Below are 18,650 nucleotides of genomic sequence, written 5' to 3' on the forward strand. Positions count from 1 at the left end.
CACATAAATTAGAATTACACCTTTTCTCGATAGCCATAACTAACCCACAACTCCACACTAGCATAATAAAAAGATGAACACTAAACTTAACCTAACTGAGAAAGCAATACTAATTCACTCTATACTTAAATAGTACTAAAGAATATGTCTACAATTATGACTTAAGTCTCTAGCACAGTACTTCTTCATAGACTCTAATCTCAAAACTACATATCCTAATCTCACAATTGAGATTTTTGCATGATTAGAAATTCTAATATTTTTATTTCTCTTGCTCTTCTTATTTTTATTTCAAGTGAGACCAAGGTCCCATCCCATGAGAATCAAGGCATCGGCCTAAGGACTTCACATCAGAATGGCCAAGGAACCTACCAAGAGTCTCGCATGATGATGGTTATCTTTTTGGTTTTTTTTCTTTCTTTTTTGCATTTCCCCCCTTTCTTTCTTAGTTTTTTTTTTCACAATCTCTTACTTCTCCTCTATTATGTTTATTATTGTTACTTTGCATTAGACTAATCCTCTCACTCACAACTCACTTATACAGCTAGAATATAATGCTCGAGATAGCCCCACTCAAAATATGGCTTGAGTATCCTAGCATACTCCCTCAACACACCTCAGCATAGATAGGATCACACTAGTCACTAAGGTTCAAACTTTTGCACCATCTATTTAGCAAACTCACATAGAATGTAAATCATTTATCACTATCACTCACTTTTAAATATTCTTGCCAACACACACACATATTCATTAACCACTTCAATTAATAATATTTAAAAATAACACGTCATTTCCAAGAAAACAACAATAAAAATAAGTTCCAAATACACCTGATCTGTTATGTCTTTCACTCCAACTTGTCATCATTCATAAATACTATGCATTGCATGAAGGCATCACTTCTTCTCTTATGCTATGATATACAAGCCTACATGGTGTAGCCACCTACTTCAACTAAAAGCTGCAGTAGCCCACACATAGACAATGCCCTCACCACTTCAGACAAAAGAGAAGTTAGTTATCTAGCATCACGGATGATATAGCTTGAATTGATACCTTTTCTTTCTTCTTTTTACAGTCTTTTGCAATGTATCCTACTGTGCCACAATATCTACACTCAGGTTGATAACTTGAGCTTGAACTTGCATCAGTGATATCTTTTGACTCCTTAGATTGGTCTATAAGTAAGTCTTGGACACCTATACTCACAACCACTTTTTCCATCTTTTCAAAGAGATAACCACTAACACTCTCACAAGAATCGCTATTATCTCTTAAAACAATGGGTAAAATTTTGTCTTGCTTCTGTTCATTCTTTATTTGTTGATTGTTCCCTTCTAATTCTCTTCATTTATAACTCTCTATTTCATCTTTATCTGTTGATTGTTCCCTTCTAATTATCTTCATTTATAACTCTCTATTTCATCTTGGAGCACTCTCACATAGCCTTTATTGACGCTAGCTCTTGGGTACGACACATACGCTCTTGTATAATAAGCTCATCTTTTTCTCTTAAAGCCTCTTCTAAAAGTATTATCTCTTCTTGATGATGCTCATCTATTATCTTTACTAAATCCTTATTATGTCAAGCATTTAATAAAGCCTCTCCTTTTTCCACCTCCAATTTTGAAATCTTAACAAGTGCTTCTCTTGATGCTATCTCTGCTCTCTCTCGCTCTAATTGATAAAGTTTCCTAACCATTTATGCATTCAAGTTCCCATATCCTCTTCTGTTAACATTTCTTTTCCATCATTCACAACACAATCTTCCTTTAATAAAGTACTCTTACTCCCCATAGATTCAACTCTTTGCTTAAATCTTGCTTTCATTAGTGAACCTTCAGCTACTAACTATCACACAACTCCCTAAATACATTTACATTATAACTCTCAACTTTCCCACTTTCTATTTTATCCACAACATCCTCTATTCCTTCGACAACCTCAACTCTTTGATTCATGTATGATGTTTTAGGGTTTTCACTACAATATGTCTTCACTATACACTTATCTCTCTCTAGGGTTTGAACTTCTAGGCGATTCACAATCCTCTCCACAACTATTGAATGGATTTCTAACATCTCTTGTACTCACTAACAATTCATTCTCTTCTCTCTAGCTCACTCCCTATAAATAATTTTCACATCTTCCACTTCACCCTCATTACTCTCCATTGCACTTTCTAACCAAAGATAATCAATTAACACCATATTAGAGAATTTGGAAAAATCCCAATTTCCATTTTGCAAGATTATAAAAAAGGGACTATGGTGAACCTTTTTAAGCTTTTGTCGAAACCCCCTCATGTGGCATATGATTGGAAAGAGCTTAAAGAGTAGGTTATAAATGCACAGTCTCCGACAAATTTTGTCTTTATATGCTTAAGACACACCAAAAAGTAGATTGAAAAGAAAATCCCCAAAGACTTGGGATTTTTCCAAATTCTCCAATATGGTAATAGTTGTCCATCTCTTGTACTCACTAACACTTCATTCTCTTCTCTCTAATTCACTCCCCATAAACAATTTTCAATCTTCCACTTCACCCTCATTATTCTCCATTGCACTTTCTAACCAAAGATAATCAATTATCCACTCTTCAGATGTAGATAGTAGTGATATCACTATCTGAATGATTCCATGAGAAGTAATGCACTTTGTACTCCCTAAACTTTTTTGTTTCACATATTTCCTTTGATGAATTTCATTGACTTCCATCCTGTCTCTCCCAGAGGAGATACAATGCCTCATAATGCTCTAAATCATAGCCATGAATAGGGATGTTTATCTTCTAACCTTTTGTCCTCACTTGGGCTTGTTACATCTTCATTGAGACATCCACTCTTGCTTAATCATTTCCTTACGCCATTCCTTAAACAATACTCTTATCTTAACTCAATCATCTTGAGGATCAATTGTAACATCGCCTTATGCCAACTTTAGTCACAATGAGCTTGTAAAAGCCATGGTCATCCTAATAGGATTGGATAAGAAGTATTATGAGACATCAAGCGTACCACTAAGAAACTAATTATGAATTCAAGTCATGCAATTATGGTTGTTAAGGGTTTGACTTTACATTGGTTAACCAATCGCAAAACTAAATTAGTCGGCTCCTCAAGTTGGCTCTAAGTTATTTATTCCTAACTCTTCCATTGTTTGTTATGTCATTTGATTGACATTTGCTCCACCATCTAACTGTGCTCTAGGAACCAACTTAGTTTCAATATTCACATCTATCACAGGAGCTTCTGGATATAAGAAAAGATCAACTATGCACACATCTTTTACTTCCCGTGGCTTAGGTTTAAATCCATCACACTGGACACTCTAATTCTACATGTTCTTCTTCTTATTAATTTTTAGTCGAACGTCGATGATAAGGCTAGCCCCAAATCCTCATGGGTTGAAGGAAATACCAACAACTAGCCCATCCTCATAGTCGTAATGTGAGTCTAGCACTGAAGACATCCACGTGATGAACTTGAAACTCGTGGCCAAAATATCCTAGCACAAAAGAATCATCATGCAGAGGCCAAGACTAGGATGTGCCGTAGGTGTATTGAATGCTAAGCCACATAATAAAAAATCAAACATTGCAAATGGTAAGTGATGCACCCAAAAGTAAATGTAGTGGCTCTACAAAACATAGGATTGTAATCTCGGGGGGTTCACTATATGTAAACCCTCTATATCATGTGAGTTCAAGGCCTACTTTAAAAACCCCTTATCTGTGAATTTTTCATGAATAAAACACATCCTTTTTCTATTTAACATGTGAATACCCCCTTTAAATGGTGCCCTTCTACAGGTATGTTAAAAAAAGTGTTAAAAAAGGATTTTTAAAATCCCTTATGTTGAACCCACGTGCTACGCTTACATATTTATGAGTGACGCCCTTGAGATTGTAATGAGAGAGTGCATCATCTTGAAATAGGATGAAGCCATTGAATACATAGTCACACACACACCATAAATACCTTTATATATATATTCGATTTATTATGATTTGAACACATGCTCTTTCTATAATAAATATATATATTCATATACATATTTATTATATAATACATATATACTTATATATACTTATTATAAATATACTATATACATAAATAACTAAACATACACATATACATAAATACCTTTATATATATATGATTTATTATAATTTTAATACATGCTCTTTCTATAATAAAAATATATATTCATATATATTTATTATATACTTAATATATATAAATTATTTATTATAAATAATTAAATATTATTATATAATAAATAGATATTTATTATATAAAGAATGTATAATAAGTAAATGGATGTTTATTATGTAGATAAATAGATGTTATATAAATTGATATAAAAAGTTTTTTATTTACATACTATACATAAATATATATTTACTATATAATAAATAAAAATATATTTTTTAAATTTAGAATAATATAAATATTTATTAAATTTACATATAAATTTATTCTATGTTAAATATGTATATTTATGTGTGTGTGTTTGTGTGTGTGTATATACACATAAATACACCCACACACACACACACACACACACACACACACACACACACACACACACACATATATATATATATACACATTCTTTTTATATTTATTATAATATATATATATATACTTATTATAAATTTACTATATATATGTATAGAGATATTTATTATATACTTAATATATTTACATTATCTATTTTAAATTAATAAGATACTTATTTTGTAATAAATAGATATTTACTATATGAAGAAATATGTATGATATGTAAATAGATGGTATATACATTCATATAAAAAGTTATTTATTTATATACTACACATAAATACATATTTATTATATATTATATATATATATATTTAATATATAAATATAAATATTTATAATTATATATTTATTATAAAATAAATAAATAAAAATATATTTTATTTAAAAAAATAAAATTTTAATATAAATATTTAAATATTTCTTTAGTGAGGATCGCTTGTTTTTCGCATGATGTCTTGTGCATAATTTCCATGATTGCATCAAAATGATTGCGAATTTACCCTTTCTTGGGGTAGTAAGGGAACGACAAACCGACTATGATTGCATCAAAATGACTGTGAATTTGCCCCATATTGGGGTAGTAAGTGAAAGATAAACCAACTATGGCTGCCCGATCAAGCAAGGGAGCTTAAACAATAGAAATAGATCATCTCGAGCTTTGCTTTTGCAAGAAGAATGGATGATTTAGGGGTTGATTAGGGTTTGACAAAGCTAATAATGAAGCTTGTGGAGAGGGTAGAAAAATTCACTACAAAGTATGATTCTATTCTAGAATAGATAATGAGGTTATGTAGTAGTGACGTGATGTAAAGCGACCAATTTCTAACCAAGGGTTTTCCACCTACAGAAGCTATGGAAAGGGAGTGAAAAAGCAATATAGGAACCTTTCACATTTAATGCTACTCTAGAATCGATGCAACAAATGATGTAAAGTGGCCAGTTTTTTCGCATGCAGAAGCTACAAAAGGGGTTTTGGAGTACCCTACCGAGGATGGAGGAGGAAAGTGTGGGAAGGCTACCACGTGGAACCTTCCCAATAAGATATTATGAGGCACGACCGAGAGACTAATGCTCAATGGCCCTTGGCTATGGCCTTGGTTGCCCCCCCACATGTGGCCACACGATCTTGCATGTCACACGATTTTCTTTTTCAATTTTTGGTTTCCACATTTTTAAAATATTTAAATAAAATAAATAAAAAAAGGACTTAGGGATGGGGTTTAATTAAACAAAAGAAAAAAAGAAAGTAGGATTCTTCTTTTCAAGGGGAGGGGTGGTTTTATGATTTTTCTCAAAAAGGGTGTGTGCAATGTGTATGTTTGTGGAGGGGGGGTGGTTTTATGATTTTTTTTTCAAAAAGGGTGTGTGCAATGTGTATGTGTGTGGAGGGAAGGGGGGTGGGGGTTGGTAAAAATAAAGATAAAAACGGAAAGAGGGGGGATTGGGGGGGTGTAAATGTTTTCAAAAAGGATGTGTACAATGTGTATGTGTGTGGAGGGGGCTGTGAATTTGCGAGCATATGTGAAGAGGGGATGCACATGTGTTACATGTTGCAATTGTAAGAGTGTACATGCGAATGTGTGTGTGTGTGCATGCGATGGATGTATCTTTTGTGTGCACACATGCATGGTATGTGTGCACATTTTGTGTAAAAATAGATGTTGCACACATGCATGGCAGCGTGTGCACATTTTGTGTGTATGTAAAAATGAATGATATGTGCACGTGATGTAGTTTTAGTTTTTTTTTCTTTTTAATCATTCTCGATAGATGTGTCTATGTAATCGGATGGGGTTATTACATTGCATATGGATAATGGGGATTTAAAGATTACAGCATGTAGGATAAATGAGTGAAAGGGGCGGAGAACCACTTGCTCATCCATCACTAGCTTTGTTGGTACACTTGTAGCACACAAGGGTGTTGTAGGAATGTGGTGATCCCTTTGAGCCTTGGGGTCACTTAATGGAGTCAATGAAGTGTGTTTAGGGATCTCTTCACCAAGATGGATCTTCTTTTATTTAGATTGATGGGAGTGCACCCACTTCATATATGGACTTGGTAAAATGTACAACCTCTTTCGGTTACTTTATTGGTGGTGTTGGCATATGAGTCAAGGTGGTAGCACCCACTACCCTCCACTCTTACACAACTTGGGGGTGTCTTTGTTGTTGGCATACCTTTGGGTCTCCACTCCATCCTAGATTTGACATTTGACGGGGTTCTTGTAGAGACATGAGGCATGGGCTGCACAATTTTCTTTGACCTTGTAGAGACATGAGGCATGGGTTGCATAAGTTTCTTTGACCTTGGCACCTAAGTTTAGGGGTTTCCTTCATAGAAGCCTTGAGTTTCCAATAGCTTTGTGGGGATCCATCAAAGTGCTACTTGTTGAGGGTTAAGTTAGTGGGACCACCACTTGTCTCTTTTTAGCTTTGGAGGTTGTGGTGCAAACCAGGAAGATTTTGGGACCTAAAATAGAAGAGTTTCCCTCATAATCCTCCCTGAGCTTCTAATACTTTGACTAGGATTTAGTAGGGGATTGGGTTGAGAGTACATCACCTTTGCTTGAGGCTCCTACTTGGCGGATTTTTACTCATAGGTAGGCTTCAGTCCAAATGGTGGTTGACATTGCTAGGTCTTTGCTTTAACATTGCTAGGTCTTTGCTTTGGCATTGTTACCTTCCTTGGCTTGCTCAGGTACACTTAGGTACCCATTCCTTAGTGAGCTCCTTAAAGATCTGTTAAGGTGGGGTGGTCTTCATCTTTATCGATGAGGTTTTAGATATCCATTAGTATAGGTTGAGAGGATGCATTGATGTGAGAGTACTTTTGAGTGTTAGGGTCTTTTTGCGTGAGGTGATGGTGTGTACTTGTAGAATGAGGCTTTGGATGTTGAACGGGGCTATGATAACCATTCTATGGTATAGCTATTGTTGTGGTTTATTCTCCCACCAACAAAGTGTGTGTGTGTGTGTGTGTGTGTGTGTGTGTGTGTGTGTGTGTGTAGACATGTATACATGTACATATATGTACACACATATGCTATGTGCATGTAAATTGCATGTGTATGTGTGTGTTCTCCATGTGTGTGTGTGTGTGTGTGTGTGTGTGTGTGTGTGTGTGCACGCGCATACATACAAATGTGTATGTGTATGTGTGTATTCTTTGTGTGTACACATTAATATATATGCTATGTGCATACATATTGCATGTATATGTGTGTGTTCTCTTTATGTGTGTGTGTTTTGTATGTCTGTGTCCATGTGTTTTATGATGTGTCATGGACACTAACTGACTTGCCGAAAGCGGGTCTACGAGTGAGTCAGACCTACCGTTAGACGAGTTGGGCCCACTCGAAAAGAGTTTCACAAAGCTGCCACATGGTATGGGGGTTCGGGAAGGAGAGGAGAAGTTTTGTGGAGGTATAGGTAGAATTTTAATTTGGAGGTCTCAAAAGCCGTGTGAAGCATGGGTCTTCCCACTAGTTCATATAAGACTATGGCCCCAAGAGCATCACGCTTCCTCCATACACATGTCATGAAGGCATGCCCTTTCTACGAAATAGAGCAAGAATTCCTCGCCCTCGACATGTCTCCATGCCATCGGATTTGCCGGCACAAATATATATATATATTTCATGTAAGAGTGCACCCGCCCTTAAAGCAAGAAGTCCTTGCCTAGACTTCTCTCCACACCAGCCATCTCATCACCACTCCCAACACATGGTGTGTTTGTGTGTGTGTGTGTGCGCGCGCGAGTGTGTGCGCGAGTGTGTGCGGTGCATATTTATTCTTGACATTCAATGGTTCAAAGTGGTCTACAATGGTCCAAATACAACAGTCAAAAGATATAAAAGTGGATTCTTTGCTATCGACTCAACAAAGTTGTGAAAAGATAGTCATGATACATGTACTATTTGACTTTGCACTTCATTTAGTTATGATTACACAATGCATTTAAATTTAGCTTGCAAAATGTCCAAAAATTTGAACATAAATTCATAAGATGTTTAATTTTTATTATTTTATTAACTACAACATGTTCGAAATTTGCTTGCAAAATATCTGAAATTTTGAATGCAATATCTGTTTTAATAATCAACAACATGTGAAATAAGGTATGTTTTATTATTTATTTCAATAAAAACTCAAGCAATATGAAAAGGAAGAGAAGAAAGGAGGAGGAGGACTAATGTTTTCTTATTGCTCTCTCCTATTTTCTTGAAAGGAAAATTAGGTATACTAATGGGGGTCTCTGATAAAAAGTAATATAAGAGAAAATAAAAAACCATTATTTACATCCATATATGAGCTATTTGAAAAGGCACCTAAGGCCCTCATAAACACCAACCCAATAGGCTATGACCATATCAGTTAAATACATCTAAGAACATATCAAACTAGTAATTTCAACACATCAAAACTATAAGATAAGCTCACTATCCCCAAGTAATCATTGACTCTAATGTAATTGCAATCATTGAGGAGTCATAACTCCATTTCTCCTCTCCCTTAAATGGAACTCTTCTAGTGAATCTGGGGAGTCCTACCGCTATCAGCTTCCCCCTTTGGGTTGTACCAAATAACCACTCTCCTTCCAACTAGAGAGAAGGGGTGATCCTATCAAAATAGAGAAAAAACAAGTGAATTTGAGCAAAGTATCAGCTTCCCCCCTCCGGATTTATTTCAAAAAAAGTATCACTCTCCTTCCAACTAGAGAGAAGGGGTGATCCTATCAAAATAGAGCAAAGAGCAAGAGAATATGAGCAAGACTCAGTATCTACATATCTACAATATAACTTTATTTATAGTTATCTATCAAAGTGTCAAAGTTAGAGGATGACCATCAACTGATTCTGGTTTTGAAGAACATGTGTCTTGTATGCACAATGAGGATTGGGATGGTCGTAGTGATTGCATTCAACACAACGCATTTCATTCCTCACTTTTAGAGGCATTAAGGATGTCTAGTTTTGAAGGTTTTCATCCTCTCTTAGAGATGTTTGCTAGAAGGTTTTAAGTAAGGCTGCATAAAATTTTGGGAATGTCAATTCCGAGATTGATCTTTCTTTTGCCATTACTTCACTTGGTTTGGATGAGGAACACCTCATAGCATGATCATCTTCTAGCATGTTGTCATCTAAACGTATTGCTTTTTTGCAACATTGATCGAATGTTTTCGGATTGGATACAATGATCAAGTTATGTAAGCTGTTATTCTTCAAGCCCATCATGAAACATCTCTTCAATTGAACATCGCTCAAATTTTCCCATGACTCATAACATGAGTCCAAGAGTTTTATCCTTAGGATAAAATCTCTAATGGATTCATTTGGTTAATGCTCAATTGAATATTCTCTTACTGCACCCCACCGATCACCTTGTCTAGAAAAGCCATGTATAAAGGCTGATTTGAAGGTTTTGAAGTTGGTCTTGATTGTCGGCATCAATGCGATGAACCATCGACTAGCTTTTCCCTCTAAGCAGCATAAGTTCAACGCATGTACCTTAGTGGGACAGTTAGGATTTCCAAAGGCTTCACATCTCTGTTCAAACATTTGAATGAATTGAACAGGGTCTGTTATTCCGTCATATTTGCCCATAATTTTAAAAATTTGTACGGTCGTATTTCTGTATGTCACTGAGGCCGTATGTGAGTGCTCTTGTTGGAAGAGACTTACTGAGTCCTTGGGCCATCCCTCTTTCTAGACTAGTCAGTATGTCCAAGGTGTGGGCATCCAGGAAAGGGTTGGTACTTATAGGATTTGCGGGAAATGTTAGGTAAGGGACCAAAGCCCGGTGGGATCAAAGTGATAGGGGGTGTAAAACCTGATGAAACGCTTGTTATAGGCATGGCCAATGGCATTGGGAGGTGAATTTGTGGCATAGATCTCAATGACTTGAAGATGTCAGCCCCATTGGGTTCAGTCCTTTATGTGATCCCTGGCAATCCCTCTATCGTGGCCATGTGAGAGTGCCTAAATGCTCCTTAATGAGCAATCACGATTTTTTTTTAAATACCTTTTTATACTTTCCCACAACCTGTTACAACCTCAAGAGGCTTGGCATACTCTCTGTTGGATCAAACAGTTGTTTGTTTGCCCTAGCTTAGGCCGCCCTATACGCACACGAATGACCTGAGATAATTTTCCAGAAAAAGCGTATGCTAGAAACTTCCCATATGGAAGAGGAGGTCCTAAAACCTATTTTCCATCACTCTCAAGACGAAAAAATTTCTGAGAAATTTTTTCCTATTTCGCAGCACGTTTTTAAGAGTGTTCCAAAAGGAATTTTGAAAAACTCTATATGAGGAAGTTGTAGTATTTTTGGAGTACTACAGCTTTGTTTCCCTGAGTCATCCATGGATTTGTCATTTAGGCCCTCAAAAAGTATCCCGAATATGGCTTGTTGTCATTTTCGCGCTGTTTTTTTACGATTTTTTGTGGTTTTTAGGTTGTTTTTGCCTCGATTTCCAGGTTGAATTTTGAGGCAGTTGGTCTGAGGCTAAAATGGTCGATTTTGACTTTAAACAACTAAGTTCAAAGTCGAAGAGTTTGACGTCAACTTTTTGATGAGCCTTAGAGCGCCTTTATCGGATATACAGTTTAGAAGATATGGGCCTCTAAACAGGGGTGGTTTCCAGAGTCTCTTTTTTTGGGGGGGCCGACAGACTTCACGAGTTTTATATATATATATATATATATATTTACAGTAAACTCTAGTTCCGTGAAATTGTAGAAAATGGTTCATGCCATGAATCAGACTTCATAGAATATTAAATTTGATTTTTTTAAACGTCGTGAAACGTTAAATTTTTACGCCGCGTGAACCAGACTTCACGGAATATTAAATTCGATTTTTTTTAAACGACGTGAAACCCTAAGTTTTCACGCTGTGAAACGTTAAATTTTCACGTCGTGAATTGGACTTCACGAAATATTAAATTTGATTTTTTCTTAAACGCCGTGAAACCTTAGCTTTCACGCTGTGAAACGTTAAATTTTCATGTCGTGAACCAGATTTCACGAAATATTAAATTTGATTTTTTTATTTTTTTAAATGCCTTGAAACCTTAAGTTTTCACGTCATGAAACGTTAAATTTTCACGCAGTGAACCAGAACTTCACGGAATATTAAATTTAATTTTTTTTTAACGTCTGACCTTTCACGGGCCGGAACCTTCACGGCCTGAACTTTTCGACGGAATTTCTTTCAGCGCCGGATTTTTCTTTTGCCGAAACTTCTTTCACGGCTGGAACTTCTTTGTAGAAATTTCGTTCATGGTGGCCGGATTTTTTTTGGGAGTCTAGCGGGAAGTACGAATTTTTCTTTTTGGGGGGGAATATTTTTTGAATTTAAAATGAAAGGGGTATGGGCATTTTTCCAAAAAGGTAAGTGGGAATCAATAAAGTCAACCTTTTAATGACACCCCTTACACCCTTCATAAATGACTCCCAAATTGGACAATTTTGACAACTCATGAGCATCTACTCATTGAACATTAGCCTTAATGAGTTATGTAAAAAAGTGATTAAAGATTAATCTAAGATTAATCTTTTCACTAATCTTTTCCTCTTTTACACAAATGAAAAACTCTAGTTAACCACTAATCCCTAATTAATTCACATAATTAAGCACATCATTGGAGAGAGCAAGGGAATGCTAATCTTTGTGCATCAACAATTGTGTGTAAATTAATCTAAAATAGGGGATTAATTAGACTCTTAAATATGGTCTCCTCTTTTAAGAAAAAATTAAGCAAAGAGAGTCAAATTTCTCCAATTGATGAAAAAATAGCTCCCATTAACACATTTTCTAAATTTTTGGCCTCTTGAACAAGATTAATCATCCTTATTGACAAAAATCAATCCATTAAGAGAAATTAGTCAAATTCAAGGGTTTTTTTATTGTTTTAAGAAATTTTTTTAAAGATTAAGCTACTCCTAATGCTTGCTAACACTCTAATCTAAACAATTTTCAACAACAAATACATAATCAAACTAAAATTAATAATCTTAGTTCTATGTTTAAACTAAAGAGAGCTAACATTCACTAAAAACTGCATTCTATTGCATTGTTTGATGCAATAAGCCTAATACAAACTATGTGCAAGCCCTAAGAACATGAAAAACCATAAAAACAACAAATTAATCTAAAATTTAAGCAAAAAAATATTCTTTTTAAAACAGAAAAGAGAGCTATTCTACACCAAATCACCATCAAACCCACATCTTTTTCATGGGAAGCCATTAATCAAGATAATGTGCAATGGGTTATGCGTAGATTAGAGGCAAAATGATGCAAAAAGCCAAGGGATGGCTCCCCGCAGAGCGGCACCAAAAATGTTATGGCTCACCCTAACCCTCCTTGAAACACATCCAAAAAGAGGCTACCTGGTGAACCGCAACTATCGTGAGGATCTTTCCAATGGCCGAGCTCGTAATACTTGAGGTCTCCAAGATCTACAACTCCTTGAGAAGCAATTCCACCGCGTCTCCCGCTAGCGTTATCACACTGCCGCATTGCACTACGGGTCCAAAGCTACAATTGTGTGTTTGTTTACAATAGGATTCTCGCGTCGCAGCCGTGAAGGAGGAGCCGTCGTCGCCACTCTACCGCCTCGCCGCCACCGTGCCGCTACACAGTGCGATCGCTCTCTCACTCTCTCTCTCTCTCTCTCTCTCTCTCTCTCTCTCACACACACAGGAGAAGGAAACCAAGGAGATAAGGCAAGAGCACTCTTGTATTCAACACATGAGAATGAGAGTTTTAGGGTTACATTTGGCTCTTATAGGTGACTTGGCCGTTCACACATGGGCGTCCATACATGGTCGGCCGATCCTAACCCTTACCCTGCTGATATTCAAGGTGCGCCTCTCATCGGCGATCACCCAATCCCTTTATCCTTAACATATGGTGCTGACAAGCCCGGTCCATGACTCAGAATATTTAAATTAATGACGTAAAACATAGTACGTCTCAATGTCCGTCATAGGTTAACATGCCCCCCTTCCTGATGTAGATTCCGTCCTCGGAAGCTATGGTATGGTAAGCTCGATAGGGTTGTTGTGGTAGACCGTCTGCAAAACACGGAAGTAGAGTGAAAGTATGCTAAAATTCAAAAGATATAAAGTGTATAACTTCAAGCATGTTAGACCACAATGGATGTTGCTACTATGAGACTTAGTTTAAGGGGTCACATGAATGAGCTAGTGTAGCAAATTAACATGAGTTTAAAATTATTGAAAGTAAATCAAGATTTAGCAAGGTGTCAAAGGTTAATCAAGGTTTATAACTGGCCTAAGTCAAGGAAAATAACCAAGCTTAATAAATAAACAGATGACCACACTGTGTCTACTCTAAGAACAAGTTAATACCGCGAGCCTAGGGACACAAGAAACATCAGAGTAACAGGAGCCTTTTGCCTTTATTTTTTTATGCACGTGACAATTTTTACACACAATGGCGACCTTCCTAAGGCAAAACTAACATCGATCCTAGTACCATGTTTAACACAAGGCATTATCCAGGAATCTATTAGTTCACCTTAGGCAAGGCTACCCCCTACCAACCAAGGCATCGGTCTGGAGTAGAATACTCCTCGCCTACCAAGTATCAATAAGGCGATCTAGGCCAACATTAAAGCACATCGTAGACTTGTATTGCCATTTATTGTAGGCTTTTTTTTTATAATTTATTTCTTTTGATCTTTGCTCTTGAACTATAATTTGTCTTGCATCCTTACGACAAAGGGGTAAAAGCTATGTCCTAGAGGTCAACACACACATGGCCAGGTGTCAAACATTAAGATGGTTTGACCCTAGACCTAAGACAATCGTATTCCAAGGTTAACTAAAGACTGCATGCATTCTCAAGAATATATCTAATAAGGTTAAACTCATTAATGATTCACACTAGCATGTCAGGCAACTTCAAAAACTAAGTAGTACATTGACAATTTCCATGTGGTCATGCATTATAGTTCATGCAATTAATTGAACAGTAAAAACGAAAGAGAGTGGGTATGGAAGAATTACACCTGTATTTTGGAGATCTCCTTGAATCGATGAGAAAAATGCCTGCAATTTGATGAGATATTTATGTATACGCGTTGCGGCTATCTCAGGACTGGAAAGCAAACCCACCTCAAACTTTTCCACCTGTACAACCAACTAACAAACACTATACCTCAAGAGGCACATCAGTGTGAAAAATTAAAGACTCGTTTAAGGAATCCAAACTAGAAAAAACTTGAAAACACTAACCTACCTACTAGTCACCACACTACTACTGAGGATACGGTAAGAGAATGTTGTAGAGTTCTGGCTCTAGCCCTAAGGCTAAGCCTCTATCCGCATCATCCAAATAAATAAAGTCAACCTCAGTAGTGCCATGAGTTTCATCCGTCCATTCATCATTGTCAGATATTTCCTTTTCATTTTCCCATCCACATAAACTCATCAAGAATGTAACCATGCGAGGATAGTCATCTTGTGGAAAAGGAAAGCATTGGGCTAATGGAGATATGTCCTCTACGGAGTAGGGGTCAGTCATGGTCAATAGGCGAATTAGCCATTCTAATTCCTCAACATTTTTCTCTCTGGCTAATACATCTATATGATCCCATTCAGTTTCAATTACAGGATAGCACATGTGGAATATCTGAGAAAGGTACAAATGATACCTCTCACCAAAGGTGGATGAAGTGTGCGATGCTCTTGCATTTGCCATATCTGCAAACACAGATATAGCATCAGTAGGTTTATGACAGGTCAATCTAGTTCCTGATTGTATACGGATATTTCTCCTCTTTTTGTGCTCTTGCTCTTTTTACTATTTTTTATTTTTCTCTTTTCTTTTCTATGTATGAAGCTATATATATACATCCCCTTGAATTTGGCAATTACATGGTCAGGGGAGAAGGTTAGGGAGGAAGCAATAGAATGTCGAGCGTGAGTACATGCTCCCCCTTTCCTTGGGTAGATCATATTTTCTGCAATGATATTGCAGCCTCTTGGAACCAATTTGTCCAGCGAGTCATAGGTTGTGATGTGGGCAGATAGCTTTTTATGACCCTTGTGAACACATCCAATTGCAGAGATGTTAGTGTACGCTCCCATTAACGAATGGAGGAAATGGTTTTCGACGATACTTTTACAAAGGGAGACATAGACTCATTGGTCTCTTGTTGGGTGTTGACAAGAGTAGGTGTAGAGCATGTAGAAACTTCTATATCAGCATGTGCCTGGCATGAGGAGCTAGAATCTTCATGTGGCTCCCCCCTTCCTGAGCTAGGTGGTAATGATCGATATCGTTTGGGAATCCAAACTAACTCTGGAAGAAGTGGTGCGGAGCACTCCATTAGGACCTCAATGGAAGGCTTCTTGGGCCCTTTTATTTGGCAGTTTAAGGGAGTCAAACCTTTTCTCTTAAGAAGAAACGTTTTCTAATTAGAAGCTTCAAAACAGCTACTTTATTTGAATTTGAATTTTGGGGAAAAAATGGAATTTAAAATCTAGCAGATAAAACCATATCATGTAACATATCTATGGAAAGCTCTTAATGCGTAGATCACGGATCTGTAATCTCCGCTCAGATCAGAGCTTATATGTAGAAGTTATGGAGGTCCGAAAATTGTAAAATTGCCCCCCCTGGGGGAAAAAGTGCACCCTTTGACCACTCTTACACCTCTCTTAAAAACCCAACATTTCAGTCCACATGGCAACCCCCCATTTGGCTATTCCTTAATCACCTTGATTAGGCTTGGGCAAATTAAAGGGCCCAAGAAGACCCCATTCACTTCCTAATGTGTTACCTTTCCCTTACCACAATCTTGAATTGTCGTTGGGGTGGCAACAATTGGTTTGTAAGGTTTTACAGGTGATGTAGAGGGATTTAGCTTATGCGTAGGGACCCAAATCTGGTCATTCCCTTCGTAATATCCTTGGGCTACTAATAATTTTTTAGGGATCCATCGTGATGTCACATTACCCTTTTTCGGGTGGGTAGCTGCTTTCCTCCTACGAGGCTTTGTGTCTGAACTAGATTGAGCAGGGGAAGTAGCTGTTAACAAAGCTTTTGGGACCCATTTGTATATGTACTCTTTGTTGGCATAGTAAGCAGAGCTTTAGAGACCACCCTACATGTTTCCACTCTTGGCGTTGAAGCGTTAGAGGGGTGGCAAACAATCAAAGATGGTTTTGCCACTGGACTTTGTGATTTTTTGTTATCCAACATTTTGTCCAGAGTCGATGGCTTAGGAGCGGGATTTTGAGTGATCATACTGAGTGTTGGTTCTTGCGTTGTGACTCGTCTGGTTGCCCAATCGATATTGCGCCCTAAGTTTACAGTGCCTTCCATGGTACCAGCAGCAGGCATAACCAAAAAGCTTTGAATTACGGTCCCCTTATCATAGGCAACCGGAGTGTGCAGAATTCCTGAGACATGGGTTTTCTTCTTGTTGATACCTTGAACTTGGATAGCACTCTTGGATAAAGGTGGTTTTCCAAGTTGACACCACACGCCATATGATAGCAAATTGTGTTGAGCTCGTGTATCCAATAATGCATTATACAGCACCTCCCCGTAAGGACTCTGTAACACAATTGGGTATCTTAGAGGTGGGTCAGATTCCAGTGAATCCTCCTCTGCCTCCTCGAAAAATACTTGCGTAATTCCCAAGTTGGCTTCTCATTGGCGCCTAGCACGATGTTGACGTTCTTTGGCTTCAACTCTCGCTTGTATTTTCTTAAGCTCAGCTTGTTCTTTAGCTACCTTCTTTTGATGGATTGCATATAACTCCTCTTGGCTTAGGGGGTCATAGTATCTTTTGAATTTACTCCCATTAAGGAATCCAATGGTTTCAACTCCGTCGAGAGTCTCCACTCTGATGGTACCTTGCGGGGTAATTTCACATACTCTATACGGTCCCTTACCAGCATATTTGAGCTTCTTCTTTTCGTTTTGCACTCCATACATCAGGACTTTATCCCCAACCTTGATGTCCTTGTCCTTTAGGTGGCGATCAAACCATTTTTTCCTTCTATCCTTCTCCACAAGGGCATTGTATATAGCCAATTGTCTTTATTCGTTTAGCCACTCAAGGATATACAGACGCTCTGCTAAGGGATTACCATCCCAACCCTCTTCAGTAGCAACACAAAGACTAGGAATGACAAATTCCCACGGCATGACTGCTTCTTGGCCATATACCATTTTGAATGGTGTGCAATTGTACGTAGTACGATAGGCCCATAAAGCTGTTGTAAGCTTTAGATCCCAATCCGTGCGATGAGCTTCAACTTTCTTTGTCAAAACAGAGATTAAGGTCTTGTTGGTACTCTCGGCTTGGCCATTCACTTCTTGCGGGTAGTAAGGAGTAGATTTATGATGGGATATCATGAAATTTGTTGTGAGCTCCTTAATCACTTCATTTATAAAATGCATACCATTGTCGCTCACAAGTTCAAAAGGACAACCGAAGCGTGTGATTATATTTTCAAAGAGGAACTTGGTTGTTGTCCTTGCATCTGCCTTACGTGTCGCTTTCGCTTCAGCCCATTTGGTCATATAGTCAGTGGCCACAATAATATAGCGAGATTGTGTGTTACGGGCCATTGGGCTAATTGGACCTACAAAGTCTAAACCCCACTTTTCAAATGGTTGGTTTACTTTGATCGGATGTAGGGGCATCTGATCTTTCCGCTGGGGTTTCTTGTATCGTTGGAATTCATCACAACCCTTCACAAAGAGTGATGCATCTTGGAACATAGTGGGCCACCAATACCCTGATTGTAAGATCTTTCGCGCAGTTAAGTCTCGTGAGAAGTGACCACCGGCTACACCCATATGTGTCTCTTGCAAAATGTATAGATACTCATCCTCTTAGGCACAACGCCTAAGAATGTCATCCTTTCCTCTTTTATAAAGAGTCCCGGCTATCAGGCAATAGGGTTCGCATTCTTTGATCAACTTTCGAGCTAGATCTTTACGAAGCTCCTTGGGTGGAAAGCCATTAACCAAAAAGTTAACAATATTCTCACTCCATTCAGGCATTGTCTCCACCATGAACAGGGAAG

This window comes from Cibotium barometz, chromosome 11 (assembly GCF_041138505.1).
Source record: "Cibotium barometz isolate CiBa-2024 chromosome 11, ASM4113850v1, whole genome shotgun sequence".
In the NCBI taxonomy this organism is placed as follows: Eukaryota; Viridiplantae; Streptophyta; class Polypodiopsida; order Cyatheales; family Cibotiaceae; genus Cibotium; species Cibotium barometz.